We start from the raw sequence: 18,684 nt of genomic DNA on the forward strand, positions 1-18,684 counted from the left end.
AGAAGAAAGTAAATAGTCCCAGATGAAAATAAAATAATAATTCTTTCATGTACTTAAGTGCAACCCTGAATAAAAAACAATGAAATCCCAATAAATGTGTATAAATGTTGTTGGAGCAGTCGGTGGGATGCCTGGAAGTACTCGATTAAACCAATGACAGCCTGTAATACATATAAAATGCCTGGAAGAAATACGAGATTATTCTTTCAGGCAGTTGAGTAAAATCTGGAATTAAGAAACTCTAAGGAATTTGTATCAGTTTTGTTGATTAGTTTGATTGTGTAGGATGTGCGGAAGTATTTGGAACAAAGCAATGATGACCTTTAAGGCTTAAAATGCCTGGACCAAATAAAATAAAATACTATTCCAGGCAGTTGAGTGAAAGCGTGAATTAAAAACAGTGAATTTGTGTAAGTTTTGTGGAGCAGTCGGTAGGATGCCTGGAAATATTTGATTAGAGCAATGACAATAAATAAATGTCTTAAAATAGCTGGAAGGACTAAGAAATTATTACTCCACGCAGTTGTGTTAAGTCTGTAGTAAAAAATAATTAATTTAATAATTATTTTTACTGACTCTTACCGCGACATTCCTAGAATGAGAGATTAGAAAATTTAGACCTAGAGACCTAGAAATTTGATCTTCCTATAGTAATTAGTTCCTCTCTGATAATCGACCTTTAGGTTATATTTAATGTTCTATGGTTATATATAACTCAAGCAACACATCATGTATTATTATCGGTAAATATACATTTATTCAATGATTTTTTAGTAAATTTTTGGTTTTGGTATATTTATTAACCGTATATGGTCAAGTTATATTTATTAAACTGTAGAATGTACGTGTATCATATATGATTCTGTTTACAAAAGGGAGAACATTCGGCATTTACATATCTAGTTTTTAAACTCGATTAATACAACTCAAGTATTTGATGATATTATTCTGAAAAATCACTGTTTTTTGTCCATATTATCCATTCTAATAACACTGTTTTTATACTAAATATTTATATATAAAATTATATCAAATTTAAATAAATATTGTTATTAATTTAAATATTGAATATATATTTTCTGCAAAAACTTTGATTTTCATCAACAAAACCCTTAGGCCCCCACCCACCCCAATCATTTGTCCAGTTAGAAATTCTTTTGAAAAATCACCCTTTTTTGTCCATAATACCCAATCTAATAGCACTGTTTCTGTATTAAATTTTATTAATATACATTTATATAATTACATATATCAAATTTACATAAACAAACTGTGTTATTAGATTAGATAATAACGACCAAATCAGTATGCGTATTATTTTGGAAAAAAAATGATTTTTGAAAACAATTTTTTACTGGTAAGTTGTGTGGGGTGGGTGGGGGGGTAAGGGTAGGGTTAATGAAAAACGTGTTTTTGCAGAAAATAATTGCCTGAGAAAAAATACTTTTTAAGAAAATTATACTTGACAAAAAATCTATAGTTTTTGTATCTATATTAGCTTTCAAGGCATAAAAATTGGTTTAACATGCCTGGATGAAATAAAATATTAACTTTTCCAGGCATTTGAGTGAAACCCTGAATAAAAAACAATGAAATCCCAATAAATGTGTATAAATGTTGTTGGAGCAGTCGGTAGGATGCCTGGAAATACTCGATTAAACCAATAACAGCCTGTAATACATATAAAATGCCTGGAAGAAATAAGAGATTATTCTTTCAGGCAGTTAAATAAAATTTGGAGTAAAAAATAGCGAAATTCTAAGGAACTTATATACGTTTGTTCGATTAGAGGGTAGGATGCCCGGAAATATTTCTAATAAAGCAATGATAACTTTCAAAGCATAAAAATGGGCTTGAAATGCCTGGACGAAATAAAATATTAATTTTTTCAGGCACTTGAGTGCAACCCTGAATAAAAAACCATAGTAATTAGTTCCTCTCTGATAATCGACCTTTAGGTTATATTTAATGTTCTATGGTTATATATAACCCAAGCAACACATCATGCATTATTATCGGTAAAAATAAATTTATTCAACGATTTTTTAGTAAATTTTTGGTTTTGGTATATTATTTATCTACCGTATATGGTCAAGGTATATTTATTAAACTGTACGTATATCATATACGATTCTGTTTAAAGAAGGGAGAACATTCGGCATTTACAAAAATTGACACGGGATTTACATATCTAGTTTTTAAAATCGATTAATACAACTCAAATATTTGATGAAATTCTTCTAAAAAATCAGTGTTTTTTGTCCATATTATCCATTCTAATAACACTGTTTTTATACTAAATATTTATATATAAAATTATATGAAATTTAAATAAATACTGTTATTAAATTAAATGTTGAATATATATTTTCTGCAAAAACATTGTTTTTCATCAACAAAACCCTTACCCCCCCCACCCACCCCAAACATTTATCCAGTTAGAAATTCTTTTGAAAAATCACCGTTTTTCGTCCATAATACACAATCTAATAGCACTGTTTTTGTATTAAATATTTATTAATATCCCTATATATAATTATATCAAATTTAAATAAACAAACTGTGTTATTAGATTAAATAATAACGACCAAATCAGTATGCGTATTATTTTGGAAAAAAAGAAGATTTTTAAAAACAATTCCTTACTGGTAAGGTATGTGGGGTGGGTGGGGGGGTAAAGGTAGGATTATTGAAAAACGTTTTTTTTGCAGAAAATAATTGACTGAGAAAAAAATGCTTTTTAAAAAAATTGTAGATAATAAAAAATCTATAGTTTTTGTATCTATACTTTCTCATCTAACTTTAAGCTTTTCGAGTAAAACGTGGAAAAACCCTATTTTAAATCTCGAAAGCAAGACGTATCGCTATGAAAATTGCAGTAGTTGTGCCATTTTTTTCATCGCAAATAACTGAAAATTCAGTTTTTTAAGATAAGTCATTAACTTTTTAAAAAATTTCAGTTTTTCTTGATTCTAGACAACTTTTCATTGTTATGTGTCAAAAAGGGAAAGTTCCCAAAAACCTGAATTAAAAGTACAGAGTTGTATTGGGCAAAAAAATTGACAGTGATCACTCAGAGCCAACTAGTCGACTACGTTATTGTAACTATTTAAAAACAAGTGGGGCTTTTGAGAATACGGTCAAAATTTTAACTTCACTTATCGGTTTTTGGGGCAAAATTACCTAGAAAAGAGTTATCATTCTAAGTTAAATATCTAGGAAAATTGTTTTATTTAAAAGAAAAAGTATCTGTGCTATCAAATCCATTGGATGCAATACATATTACTTATACTCCTTATTCTTACTGCCTCATTTACGACATGATGTTTCAAGCGTTGCCAAAGTTTCAGGTTAATAAGCAGGACCTTTGAACTAGGAATTATTTCGATATTTTCCAATATCTAATGACTAATTTAATAGTCATAGTTAGTCAAATGATTCCATGCTGGCAACTCTTTTTGTTCTCTCATCTGTCACTTGATCTATCAGTTTATGACGTTACAACTACAGTGTCATCACCCAATGTATTTAACCATATAAAGTCGGCACTTTTGATGCACGAAATTGTTTATTATAAACGTTTGCAATATATAAAATAATTTACGGAATAAAGGATTTATGCGGATAATATTATGACACTCAATTTATTACTTTTATTATTTACGATTGTAATAATAACACAAGTTTTTCGTTCGTCATCCATATAATATGCATTTATTTACTTTGGAAGTATGTTGTACGTATGCGTGTTGTAATTAACACAAACTGCTTTTCACGGTTGGTGGGCCCTGCCCCCCTCGTGGATATCGGGTATTTATCTTTAATTTTGATTAATCATTTAAGATTTTTTTAATTTTATCTTTATTGCGTCAAAATATAAAAAGTTCGTATCCTTGACTTGGGCCCATAAAATTCCTCGTATAACGTCTGTTTATATCTCGGCTAATATAAATAAATAATAAATATAATATAAATAGCGTAGTTTTACACCTCTACTGTCGGCCCGACGTTTACCAAGTGATTTGGCAATATTTGTATATATCTCGAAATTGTTTAAACTATAGTAATTAAGAAGAGTTATAAACCTTTAAATCTGTATTAAAGTAAATATGCTCGGGGCTTATTACGGCACATTTTATCTCGACGACGATTTATCATAAGCGATTAAAATATTTGGGTTGGGCTCAGATTAGTACCGGGCAAAGGAAATTCTAAAGATTATGCTGAAAATTTGACAGAAATATGACATTTACTTCTTGAGATATAGAGTTTTAAACTTTTAGAACGTCCAGCCGAGCCAACGTCAAGCCGAACGGATTTATATACTATTTAACTAAATAAATATGTATAATAGACCTATATATGTATAATTATATATGTATAACCAGTTCAAAATTTATTCGATATCTACTATTCGACTCCATTTCTTTTTATCCTCCTATTGTTTTAAGGAAAAAATATTTTTTTTCTCTAAACCCTGTATATTTTTCAAAAAAGTCTGAAATAGGTGTCTGATAAAATTAATTAGAGAATCAATATACAAGTTTTGAAGGCTATAGATTCACTGGCTTTTAAGTTATTGCAATTTTCTCAATTTAAAAAAAATATATTATTTTCTTAAAAATAATTTTTTTCTCTACACTCTATATATTCTTCAAAAAAATCTTGAAAACGTATTTAATGAAATTAATTGAAGAACCTATTTACAGATTTTTAACAGCAGACAGTAATTTTCTCTGATGACGCGAAGAAATTATTGTTTTTTTTATTCTATATAGGCAAACCTGGGCAAAAATGACCATAACTCAGTTAATTATTAACCGATTCTAATAAAATTTACCTTAAAATTAAACTGTTTTAATTCTCCAGCAAAAAGGTACTTACAATAATTTCTATAAAATTCATACTTTTTGAGCTAACCAATTTTTAATTTTTTTGGGTGAAACATATTCAAATGCTTATATCTCGAAAACTATTTGGCCAAAGTATGGCATGTGACCCCGCAAACTTCTTAAAATTTCACGTACAATCCAAAAAATACCACAATATATCAATACTACCTCAGTATAATTCATATCTCCTTCTTGGAAAGGATTTTTAAGCAAAATATAAATATACAAGGCGACTGATATATAAATAACGTTTACGACCGAACGAAACGAACTTTTCTTAAAAATAACTTGGAAAATTATGGCTTTGTATGTGTCGCGTTTAGCGCTTATTGAAATAACATGTCGCCTCGCTTTGTTGTTTTCCCATTTTCGGTGTTATTTTACTATTTATCTTACTTTAGAAGTTTTGCCACTTTAATTCCAGGCACGGCCCTGGCTTATATTTATATACATACATAAAACACACCCGAAACGAATCATAATAAAACGAGAAAGAAACAGATGACATCGCATACTTTAACGTCAAATTTTGAACCCGGGGGGGTTTTAATGATACGCATCGGAGATTCGTCCCTAAAAATATTTAATTTTCTTTCGGTTTGGCGATACGAAATAACGTTTTTTTTTTTAAATTCCAGTGGCGTACCAGTCAAGAAGAATCATGAGTTATTTTTTGAAGTAATGTTCTAGTGTGTTAACTTCGTTATTTTAAATAGGAGACCTCGTATGTTATTACATATTTGGATTCTATATAAAATTCTAAGAATTTTGAGGGGTCACATGCCATACTTGGTCGAATAGTTTCTGAGATATGAACAGTTGAAAAGTGACCTTGGTATGACTTTCAAGAATTATAACGCCAAGGTTATTGTACTTAGAAGAAAACGGTTTTCACTTTCCTATCTTTACTTTTTAACAACAACTTACTGACATAAATTTTAAAATTTTTTTAAAAATTTTGATAATTCACAGATGACTGTCATTTTGTACTAATGTACACTCAATTTTTTTTTACATTTTTAAATTCTATATAAAATTTCAAGAATTTTGAGGGGTCACATGCCATACTTTGGTCAAACAGTTTCTGAGATATGAACAGTTGAAAAGTGACCTTGGTATGACTTTCAAGAATTATAACGCCAAGGCTATTGTACTTAGAAGAAAACGGTTTTCACTTTCCTATCTTTACTTTTTAACAACAGCTTAGTGACATAAATTTCAAGTGTTAAAAATTTTGATTATTCACAGGTGACTGCCATTTTGTCTTTTTAGAGTAATATATAATGCATTGCTTTTTACATTTTTGAATTCTATATAAAATTCCAAGAATTTTGAGGGGTCACATGCCATACTTTGGTCAAACAGTTTCTGAGATATAAACAGTTGAAAGGTGACCTTGGTATGACTTTCAAGAATTATAACGCCAAGGCTATTGTACTTAGAAGAAAACGGTTTTCACTTTCCTATCTTTACTTTTTAACAACAGCTTAGTGACATAAATTTCAAGTGTTAAAAATTTTGATTATTTACAGGTGACTGCTATTTTGTCTTTTTAGAGTAATATATAATCCATTTCTTTTAACATTTTTGAATTCTATATAAAATTCCAAGAATTTTGAGGGGTCACATGCCATACTTTGGTCAAACAGTTTCTGAGATATGAACAGTTGAAAAGTGACCTTGGTATGACTTTCAAGAATTATAACGCCAAGGCTATTGTACTTAGAAGGAAACGGTTTTCACTTTCCTATCTTTACTTTTTAACAACAGCTTAGTGACATATATTTCAAGTGTTAAAAATTTTGATTATTTACAGGTGACTGCCATTTTGTCTTTTTAGAGTAATATATAATCCATTTCTTTTTACATTTTCTAATTCTATATAAAATTCCAAGAATTTTGAGGGGTCACATGCCATACTTTGGTCAAACAGTTTCTGAGATATAAACAGTTGAAAGGTGACCTTGGTATGACTTTCAAGAATTATAACGCCAAGGCTATTGTACTTAGAAGAAAACGGTTTTCACTTTCCTATCTTTACTTTTTAACAACAGCTTAGTGACATAAATTTCAAGTGTTAAAAATTTTGATTATTTACAGGTGACTGCCATTTTGTCTTTTTAGAGTAATATATAATCCATTTCTTTTTACATTTTTGAATTCTACATAAAATTCCAAGAATTTTGAGGGGTCACATGCCATACTTCGGTCAAACAGTTTCTGAGATATAAACAGTTGAAAAGTGACCTTGATATGACTTTCAAGAATTATAACGCCAAGGCTATTGTACTTAGAAGGAAACGGTTTTCACTTTCCTATCTTTACTTTTTAACAACAGCTTAGTGACATAAATTTCAAGTGTTAAAAATTTTGATTATTTACAGGTGACTGCCATTTTGTCTTTTTAGAGTAATATATAATCCATTTCTTTTTACATTTTCTAATTCTATATAAAATTCCAAGAATTTTGAGGGGTCACATGCTATACTTTGCTCAAATAGTTTCTGAGATATAACCAGTTGAAAAGTGACCTTGGTATGACTTTCAAGAATTATAACGCCAAGGCTATTGTACTTAGAAGGAAACGGTTCTCACTTTCCTATCTTTACTTTTTAACAACAGCTTAGTGACATAAATTTCAAGTGTTAAAAATGTTAATTATTTACAGGTGACTGCCATTTCGTCTTTTTAGAGTAATATATAATCCATTTCTTTTTACATTTTTGAATTCTACATAAAATTCCAAGAATTTTGAGGGGTCACATGCCATACTTCGGTCAAACAGTTTCTGAGATATAAACAGTTGAAAAGTGACCTTGATATGACTTTCAAGAATTATAACGCCAAGGCTATTGTACTTAGAAGAAAACGGTTTTCACTTTCCTATCTTTACTTTTTAACAACAGCTTAGTGACATAAATTTCACGTGTTAAAAATTTTGATTATTTACAGGTGACTGCTATTTTGTCTTTTTAGAGTAATATATAATCCATTTCTTTTTACATTTTTGAATTCTATATAAAATTCCAAGAATTTTGAGGGGTCACATGCCATACTTTGATCAAACAGTTTCTGAGATATAAACAGTTGAAAAGTGACCTTGGTATGACTTTCAAGAATTATAACGCCAAGGCTATTGTACTTAGAAGGAAACGGTTTTCACTTTCCTATCTTTACTTTTTAACAACAGCTTAGTGACATAAATTTCAAGTGTTAAAAATTTTGATTATTCACAGGTGACTGCCATTTTATCTTATTAGATATAATCCATTTCTTTTTACATTTTTGAATTCTATATAAAATTCCAAGAATTTTGAGGGGTCACATGCCATACTTTGGTCAAACAGTTTCTGAGATATAAACAGTTGAAAAGTGACCTTGGTATGACTTTCAAGAATTATAACGCCAAGGCTATTGTACTTAGAAGGAAACGGTTTTCACTTTCCTATCTTTACTTTTTAACAACAGCTTAGTGATATAAATTTCAAGTGTTAAAAATTTTGATTATTCACAGGTGACTGCCATTTTATCTTATTAGATATAATCCATTTCTTTTTACATTTTTGAATTCTATATAAAATTCCAAGAATTTTGAGGGGTCACATGCCATACTTTGGTCAAACAGTTTCTGAGATATAAACAGTTGAAAAGTGACCTTGGTATGACTTTCAAGAATTATAACGCCAAGGCTATTGTACTTAGAAGGAAACGGTTTTCACTTTCCTATCTTTACTTTTTAACAACAGCTTAGTGACATAAATTTCAAGTGTTAAAAATTTTGATTATTTACAGGTGACTGCCATTTTGTCTTTTTAGAGTAATATATAATCCATTTTTTTTTACATTTTCTAATTCTATATAAAATTTCAAGAATTTTGAGGGGTCACATGCCATACTTTGGTCAAACAGTTTCTGAGATATAAACAGTTGAAAGGTGACCTTGGTATGACTTTCAAGAATTATAACGCCAAGGCTATTGTACTTAGAAGGAAACGGTTTTCACTTTCCTATCTTTACTTTTTAACAACAGCTTAGTGACATAAATTTCAAGTGTTAAAAATTTTGATTATTTACAGGTGACTGCCATTTTGTCTTTTTAGAGTAATATATAATCCATTTCTTTTTACATTTTTGAATTCTATATAAAATTGCAAGAAATTTGAGGGGTCACATGCCATACTTTGGTCAAACAGTTTCTGAGATATAAACAGTTGAAGGGTGACGTTGGTATGACTTTCAAGAATTATAACGCCAAGGCTATTGTACTTAGAAGGAAACGGTTTTCACTTTCCTATCTTTACTTTTTAACAACAGCTTAGTGACATAAATTTCAAGTGTTAAAAATTTTGATTATTTACAGGTGACTGCCATTTTGTCTTTTTAGAGTAATATATAATCCATTTTTTTTTACATTTTCTAATTCTATATAAAATTTCAAGAATTTTGAGGGGTCACATGCCATACTTTGGTCAAACAGTTTCTGAGATATAAACAGTTGAAAGGTGACCTTGGTATGACTTTCAAGAATTATAACGCCAAGGCTATTGTACTTAGAAGGAAACGGTTTTCACTTTCCTATCTTTACTTTTTAACAACAGCTTAGTGACATAAATTTCAAGTGTTAAAAATTTTGATTATTTACAGGTGACTGCCATTTTGTCTTTTTAGAGTAATATATAATCCATTTCTTTTTACATTTTTGAATTCTATATAAAATTGCAAGAAATTTGAGGGGTCACATGCCATACTTTGGTCAAACAGTTTCTGAGATATAAACAGTTGAAGGGTGACGTTGGTATGACTTTCAAGAATTATAACGCCAAGGCTATTGTACTTAGAAGGAAACGGTTTTCACTTTCCTATCTTTACTTTTTAACAACAGCTTAGTGACATAAATTTCAAGTGTTAAAAATTTTGATTATTTACAGGTGACTGCTATTTTGTCTTTTTAAAGTAACATATAATTCATTTCTTTTTACATTTTTGAATTCTACATAAAATTCCAAGAATTTTGAGGGGTCACATGCCATACTTTGGTCAAATGGTTTCTGAGATATAACCAGTTGAAAATTGACCTTGGTTTGACTTTCAAGAATTATAACGTCAAGGCTTTTGTACTTCAAAGGAAACGGTTTTCACTTTCCTAATTTAACTTTTTAACAACAACTAAGTGACATAAATTTCAAATGTTAAAAATTTTGATTATTCACAGGTGATTGCCATTTTGCCTTTTTAGAGTAATATATAATCCATTTTTTTTTACATTTTCTAATTCTATATAAAATTTCAAGAATTTTGAGGGGTCACATGCCATACTTTGGTCAAACAGTTTCTGAGATATGAACAGTTGAAAAGTGACCTTGGTATGACTTTCAAGAATTATAACGCCAAGGCTATTGTACTTAGAAGGAAACGGTTTTCACTTTTCTATTTTAACTTTTTAAGACCTATCTACTGAGATAAATTTCAACTTCAAACGTCATTTTTTTTTTAATTTGTCAGGTGCCCGCCATTTTGATTTTTTTTTTAATAATACTAAAAACTGTAATTTTTCCATATTAACGAACAAAAGCTGATATAGTACCTGTTTATAATAAATTCTTGCTTCTCTATTACATGGCAAAACTAAGAAACAGCCGATTTTCATTTGTGTATATCTCGAAAACCACTCTTCCAAACTATGCCGAGTGACCCATCAAATTTCTTAAAATTTCACGTAGAATCCGAAAATGCAATAACATATAGGGTGTACCCGTAATATAACAGGCTTCCCGCCGATTAAGACCCACCCATTTACAAAATTTTACGTAAAAAAATTCTTAAAAAATCCTCGGTGCTACGCCACTGAAAAATATTCCACATTTATTCCATTAAATATACGATTGCGAACGGTCAGAGAAATATAAGAAATAATAATTACGGTAAGACCCACTGCGGCGCATACAGCGGAGGATTCGTAATTATTATAAATATAATGTTGGGCCGTGGGGCCGGCGTCTTTTATTTGTACCACCTTTGAGCTTAAATTGAAATAAAATAATCAAAACCGCACTTTTTTCTTTTGTTTTTTTTTTTAACAATGGCGGTATTATTCGACGTCTGCAGCGGCCCAAGTCTGAGGCCGAATCAGTCCGACCAATTGTCAAATCTGCCAAATCTAACAATTTTTAAATATTCGAAATAAACTTCTAGTTAGTACCTCTTTGCTTGCGAATTAAAACAGGTGAATTTTATTGAAATGGGTTAATAATTAATCGAGTTATGGGCGCTTTTGTGCAGGTTAATAATGTAGCTGTCTATTTTTGTCCCAAAAAATTAAAAGTTTTTTAACTCAAAAAATATTAATTTTACAAAAATGATTGTGAGTACTTTTTTGATTGAGAATTAAAGCAGTTTAATTTTGATCTAAATTTTATTGAAATCGGTTAATAATTATTCGTGTTATGGGCGCTTTTGTGCAGGTTAATCATGTAACTGTCTATTTTTGCCAAAAAAAAAAAAACTAAAAGTTTTTTAACTCAAAAAGTACTAATTTTACGAAAATTATTGTAGGTACCTTTTTGCTTTAGAATTAAAAAAGTTTAATTTTAAGATAAATTTTATTAAAATCCTTTAATAATTAACTGAGTTATCAGCGTTTTTGTACAAGGCTATCAATTTTTCTGGAAAACTGGAAAAAAATTGAAAGCTTGGTAACTCAAAAAGTATAAATTTTACGAAAATTGTTGTAAATACCTTTTTGCTTAAAAATTAAAAAAAAAAACAATTTTAAGCTAAACTTTATTAAAATCGGTTCATAATTAACTGAGTTATAGCCTTTTTTGTCAAAGTTAGCTATGCAGCTATTTATTTTTCTCCAAAAAAAATTAAAAGTTTAATAACTGAAAAACTATTAATTTCACGAAAATCATTATAGATATCGTTTTGTTTGAGAATTAAAAAAGCTTAATTTTAAGTCAAATTTTATTAAAATCGGTTAATAATTAGCTGAGTTATGGCTATTTTTGCCCAGTGATGTTCCAAAAAAAAAAAAAAATGAAGAAAATACAATTTTTGAAACACTTCCATGAAATCAATCCAATTAGTAGAATCCAAAAAATTTTATTTTAATATACAAGGAATAAATTATTTTTAATATAAAAATTCTAATATTATTAAATATTTGGTATATTATTGAATTTTTAGATTATACGTGAAATAACAATAAATTAGAGGGGTCAGAAGCACACTTTGCTCCACAAGTTTTTGAGATATAATCATATGAAAATTGCCTCTTTTTTTAACTTTCGGAGACTATAGGGCCAAGACTATAGGCCTTTAATTCATTAATTTTGCTTGTGTTTTTTAATAATATTATCCTTAACCCCCCGCCCACCCCTAACATTCTACCAGTAATAAATTCTTCTGAAAAATAATTGTTTTTCAAAATAGTACCCAAAAAAATTGATTAATTTACTAGTTGTTTTTACGTAAAAACTATTGAATTAATGGAAATTTTTGTAGATGCATTATTTGTTTGGAATTAAAATTCCTTTACTATGACATAATTTTCATAAAAATCGGTAAGAAATTACGGGACTTATGGCCAAAATACTTTATTAAACTTTTTTAAAAACTTTATCGAAAAAGTTTCTTTAATTATTTTTTAATTAGGAAACTATCAGAACAACAAAAAATTTGATAGACACGTTATTTGTTTGGAATTGAAAATTTTGTATTATCACCCAATTTCTATGAAAATCGGTGGAAAATTATGCGAGTTATAAGGAAAATACTTTATTACCATTGAATTTTTCTTAATCTCCTTCTAAGTTAGAAACTACTGGATTATTAAAAAAATATATAGATACATTTTTTGTTTGGAATTAAAAACTCTCTCTTATGATCCAATTTTCATGAAAATCCGTGAAAGATTAAGAGAGTTATGAGGAAAATAGTATACCTCCGGATAATTTTTCTTAATTACCTTCTAATTCAGAAACTACTGGAATAATGAAAATTTATATAGATACGTTTTTTGTTCTAAATTAAAAACTCTCTCTTATGGTTCAAGTTTCATGAAAATCCGTGGAAAATTAAGAGAGTTATAAAGAAAACACTTAATTCTTTAATTTTTACTCTCTTATGATCCAATTTTCATGAAAATCCATGATTAAGAGAGTTATTAGGAAAATAGTATACCTCCGGATAATTTTTCTTAATTACCTTCTAATTCAAAACCAACTGGAATAATGAAAATTTCTATAGATACATTTTTTGTTCTAAATTAAAAATACTTTCTTATGATCCAATTTTCATGAAAATCCGTGGAAAATTAAGAGAGTTATTAAGAAAACACTTTATTCCCGTTGCATTTTTCTTAATCTCCTTCTAAGTCAGAAACTACTGGATTAATACAAATTTATATAGATACATTTTTTGTTCTGAATTAAAAAGTCTTTCTTATGATTTAATTTTCATGAAAATTCATGGAAGATTAAGAGAGTTATGAGGAAAATAGTATACCTCCAGATAATTTTTCTTAATTACCTTCTAACTTAGAAACAACTGGAATAATGAAAATTTTTATAGATACATTTTTTGTTTGGAATTAAAAACTCCCTCTTATGATCCAATTTTCATGAAAATCCGTGGAAAATTAAGAGAGTTATTCAAACTCGTACTTTGTTTTATTTTAGACTCGTGTTTTATTTATACTTTTTCTGTAAGTTTTATTTGTACATACTTTGTTTTATCATTCGTTTTACCTTTATTTATGTAATTGTAGTTTATATGTGTATTTATTTTATTTTTATTTTACAATTTTAACTCGTATTTTGTTTTATTTTTGCTATTTTATTTTAGGCTTAAATTTTATTTATAAATTTTCTGTATATGAGATTTTTTGTATTTTTTGTATATGTATGCCATTTTGTACAAGCACACACTTTTTTTCAACTTTTTTTTCAAATTATTTGCAATTTTTTTATATTTTTATTGATTTAAATTTTTAAGTTTTTTTTTTCAAATATGTATTATACTCGTATTATCTATATATTATGTATTACCTTTGTAGCTCAAGCTAAATAAATACATTATTATTATTAGTTATTAAGAAAACATTTTATTCCCGTTGAATTTTTCTTAATCTCCTTCTAAGTCAGAAACTACTGGATTAATAAAAATTTCTATAAATACATTTTTTATTTGGAATTAAAAAGTCTCTCTTATGATCCAATTTTCAAGAAAATCCGTGAAAGATTAAGAGAGTTATGAGGAAAATAGTAAACTTCCGGATAATTTTCCTTAATTACCTTCTAATTTAGAAACAATTGGAGTAATGAAAATTTCTATAGATACATTTTTTATTCTAAATTAAAAACTCTCTCTAATGATTCAATTTTCATCAAAATCCGTGGAAAATTAAGACAGTTATTAAAAAAACATTTATGCCCATTGCATTTTTTTTAATCTCCTTCTAAGTCAGAAACTACTGGATAAATAAACATTTCTATAGATACATTTTTTATTCTGAATTAAAAACTTTCTCTTATGATCCAATTTTCATGAAAATCCATGGAAGATTAAGAGAGTTATGAGGAAAATAGTAAACTTCCGGATAATTTTCCTTAATTACCTTCTAATTCAGAAACAATTGGAGTAATGAAAATTTCTATAGATACGTTTTTTGTTCTAAATTAAAAACTCTCTCTTATGGTTCAAGTTTCATGAAAATCCGTGGAAAATTAAGAGAGTTATAAAGAAAATACTTAATTCTTTAATTTTTACTCTCTTATGATCCAATTTTCATGAAAATCCATGATTAAGAGAGTTATTAGGAAAATAGTATACCTCCGGATAATTTTTCTTAATTAACTTCTAATTCAGAAACAACTAGAATAATGAAAATTTCTATAGATACATTTTTTGTTCTAAATTAAAAACTTTCTCTTATGATCTAATTTTCATGAAAATTCGTGAAAAATTAAGCAAGCTATAAAGAAAACACTTTATTTCCGTTGAATTTTTCTTAATCTCCTTCTAAGTCAGAAACTACTGGATTAATAAAAAATGTTATAGATACATTTTTTGTTTGGAATTAAAAACTCTCTCTTATGATTCAATTTTCATGAAAATCCGTGAAAGATTAAGAGAGTTATGAGGAAAATAGTATACCTCCGGATAATTTTTCTTAATTACCTTCTAATTCAGAAACTACTGGAATAATGAAAATTTCTATAGATACGTTTTTTGTTCTAAATTAAAAACTCTCTCTTATGGTTCAAGTTTCATGAAAATCCGTGGAAAATTAAGAGAGTTATAAAGAAAACACTTTATTCTTTAATTTTTACTCTCTTATGATCCAATTTTCATGAAAATCCATGATTAAGAGAGTTATTAGGAAAATAGTATACCTCCGGATAATTTTTCTTAATTACCTTCTAATTCAAAACCAACTGGAATAATGAAAATTTCTATAGATACATTTTTTGTTCTAAATTAAAAATACTTTCTTATGATCCAATTTTCATGAAAATCCGTGGAAAATTAAGAGAGTTATTAAGAAAACACTTTATTCCCGTTGCATTTTTCTTAATCTGCTTCTAAGTCAGAAACTACTGGATTAATAAAAATTTATATAGATACATTTTTTGTTCTGAATTAAAAAGTCTTTCTTATGATCTAATTTTCATGAAAATCCGTGGAAGATTAAGAGAGTTATGAGGTAAATAGTATACCTCCGGATAATTCTTCTTAATTAACTTCTAATTCAGAAACAACTAGAATAATGAAAATTTCTATAGATACATTTTTTGTTCTAAATTAAAAACTTTCTCTTATGATCCAATTTTCATGAAAATCCGTGGAAAATTAAGAGAGTTATTAAAAAAACACTTTATGCCCATTGAATTTTCTTTAATTTCCTTCTAAGTCAGAAACTACTGGATTAATAAAAATTTCTATAGATACATTTTTTGTTCTGAATTAAAAAGTCTTTCTTATGATCTAATTTTCATGAAAATCCGTGAAAGATTAAGAGAGTTATGAGGAAAATAGTATACCTCCAGATAATTTTTCTTAATTACCTTCTAACTTAGAAACAACTGGAATAATGAAAATTTTTATAGATACATTTTTTGTTTGGAATTAAAAACTCCCTCTTATGATCCAATTTTCATGAAAATCCGTGGAAAATTAAGAGAGTTATTCAAACTCGTACTTTGTTTTATTTTAGACTCGTGTTTTATTTATACTTTTTCTCTAAGTTTTATTTGTACATACTTTGTTTTATCATTCGTTTTACTTTTATTTATGTAATTGTAGTTTATATGTGTATTTATTTTATTTTTATTTTACAATTTTAACTCGTATTTTGTTTTATTTTTGCTATTTTATTTTAGGCTTAAATTTTATTTATAAATTTTCTGTATATGAGATTTTTTGTATTTTTTGTATATGTATGCCATTTTGTACAAGCACACACTTTTTTTCAACTTTTTTTTCAAATTATTTGCAATTTTTTTTATTTTTATTGATTTAAATTTTTAAGTTTTTTTTTTCAAATATGTATTATACTCGTATTATCTATATATTATGTATTACCTTTGTAGCTCAAGCTAAATAAATACATTATTATTATTAGTTATTAAGAAAACATTTTATTCCCGTTGAATTTTTCTTAATCTCCTTCTAAGTCAGAAACTACTGGATTAATAAAAATTTCTATAAATACATTTTTTATTTGGAATTAAAAAGTCTCTCTTATGATCCAATTTTCAAGAAAATCCGTGAAAGATTAAGAGAGTTATGAGGAAAATAGTAAACTTCCGGATAATTTTCCTTAATTACCTTCTAATTCAGAAACAATTGGAGTAATGAAAATTTCTATAGATACATTTTTTATTCTAAATTAAAAACTCTCTCTAATGATTCAATTTTCATCAAAATCCGTGGAAAATTAAGACAGTTATTAAAAAAACACTTTATGCCCATTGCATTTTTTTTAATCTCCTTCTAAGTCAGAAACTACTGGATAAATAAACATTTCTATAGATACATTTTTTATTCTGAATTAAAAACTTTCTCTTATGATCCAATTTTCATGAAAATCCATGGACGATTAAGAGAGTTATGAGGAAAATGGTAAACTTCCGGATAATTTTCCTTAATTACCTTCTAATTCAGAAACAATTGGAGTAATGAAAATTTCTATAGTTACATTTTTTATTCTAAATTAAAAACTTTCTCTTATGATCCAATTTTCATGAAAATCCATGGAAGATTAAGAGAGTTATGAGGAAAATAGTATACCTCCGGATAATTTTTCTTAATCACCTTCTAACTCAGAAACAACTGGAATAATGAAAATGTCTATAGATACATTTTTTGTTTGGAATAAAAAACTCCCTCTTATGATTCAATTTTCATATAAATCCATAGAAAATTAAGAGAGTTATTAAGAAAACATTTTATTACCGTTGAATTTTTCTTAATCTTCTTCTAAGTCAGAAACTACTGGATTAATAAAAATTTCTATAGATACATTTTTTATTTTAAATTAAAAACTCTCTCTTATGATCCAATTTTCATCAAAATCCGTGGAAAATTAAGAGAGTTATTAAAAAAACACTTTATTCCGATTGAATTTTTCTTAATTTCCTAAGTCAGAAACTACTGGATGGAAGTATTGAAAGTGAGAAGAGTAGGCTCTATTACTTCTAAAAGCGAAAAAAATTACAATTTTTTAAACGCTTCTATCTCCAAAACTATTAGACTGAAGTATTTCACTCTTAATGCGAAAAATACTATAATATACAAGGTGTATATTATATTAACATATATGCATTTTTTCACCATAATCGAGGCACTTAGAGCTTTTTTTATGGGTTTTTAATAGTTTTATTTACATGTCACTGTCTGTGTGTGTGTATTTATGTGTGTATTAAGCAATAAATTTAATAATTTTTAACACTTACCGGCTATCGATGACGTGGAGGCCCCGAGCCAAGCGTGAGAAGATTCCAACAACTTGGCCTGTAAATAGAGAAAAAATAAATAAATAAATTTATTAAAACACTTTTAACAATATAAAACTTTATTAGATATCGATAGCGTTTTATCGTATACCGTTACCGCTAATGTTATATTCGATTATGTAGATGCATAAGACCACAATATTACTACGTTCGCCCCGGTATCGAAATTACTCTCGTCGATGTTGTGTATCTTAATTCGCAATTTTTCGTTTATTTCCCCCCTTTTTGGTCATAAAGAGTTGTTCGAGTATTAAATTTAAAATTACCCCCATTAAGTAGAGATGGGGGAGTATCAGTGTTTGATTATGACCCGGAAAACTTTGAGTAAAATGAAAAATTCTTTATATTCACAAAACTTGAATTATTCCAAATGAAGTAGATCTAAAAGAGTCTATATCTAAAGTCACAAATAACGATAGAATAAAGTAGACCAAAAGTGAATGAATAACATAATGTTTATGTGTTTCTCGTTTTCTAAGATTCGGAATGTCTTTGTCTCTTTTTTGCTTATTGGGTACCTACAGAAGGAGTCAACTTATTGGTATAAATAATCTAAATATAAGGTAATTGCATTCTAAAAGATCTAGAAATATGCGTTTAAATAGATAGTAATTTTTATTTGATTTTTTGAAGTTTCTCAAATTAAATATATTTTTTTAATAAATTATTTTTCATACTAAAACTTGTGATTTTGAGGAACCTTGTCAAAAAAATTTAAAATTTAGAGTTTCAACAGTTTTTTTTTCCCTTATATTGCTTATACATATAAAAATCTA

At 27.7% G+C, this 18,684-nt stretch overlaps 1 protein-coding gene across 1 annotated transcript in view; it reads right to left on the reverse strand.

The window, feature by feature from the left end:
- LOC126735118 (protein bric-a-brac 1-like) overlaps positions 1–17,907 on the reverse strand; it is a 56,987-nt gene extending 39,080 nt beyond the window's left edge. Inside the window, exon 1 of the mRNA XM_050439048.1 lies at positions 17,849–17,907. The gene's annotated coding sequence lies outside the window, so the exon portion shown is untranslated. The remainder of the gene's footprint in view (positions 1–17,848) is intronic.
- Between the last annotated feature and the right edge of the window lie 777 nt (positions 17,908–18,684).

Source organism: Anthonomus grandis, chromosome 4 (genome assembly GCF_022605725.1).
Source record: "Anthonomus grandis grandis chromosome 4, icAntGran1.3, whole genome shotgun sequence".
NCBI lineage: Eukaryota > Metazoa > Arthropoda > Insecta > Coleoptera > Curculionidae > Anthonomus > Anthonomus grandis.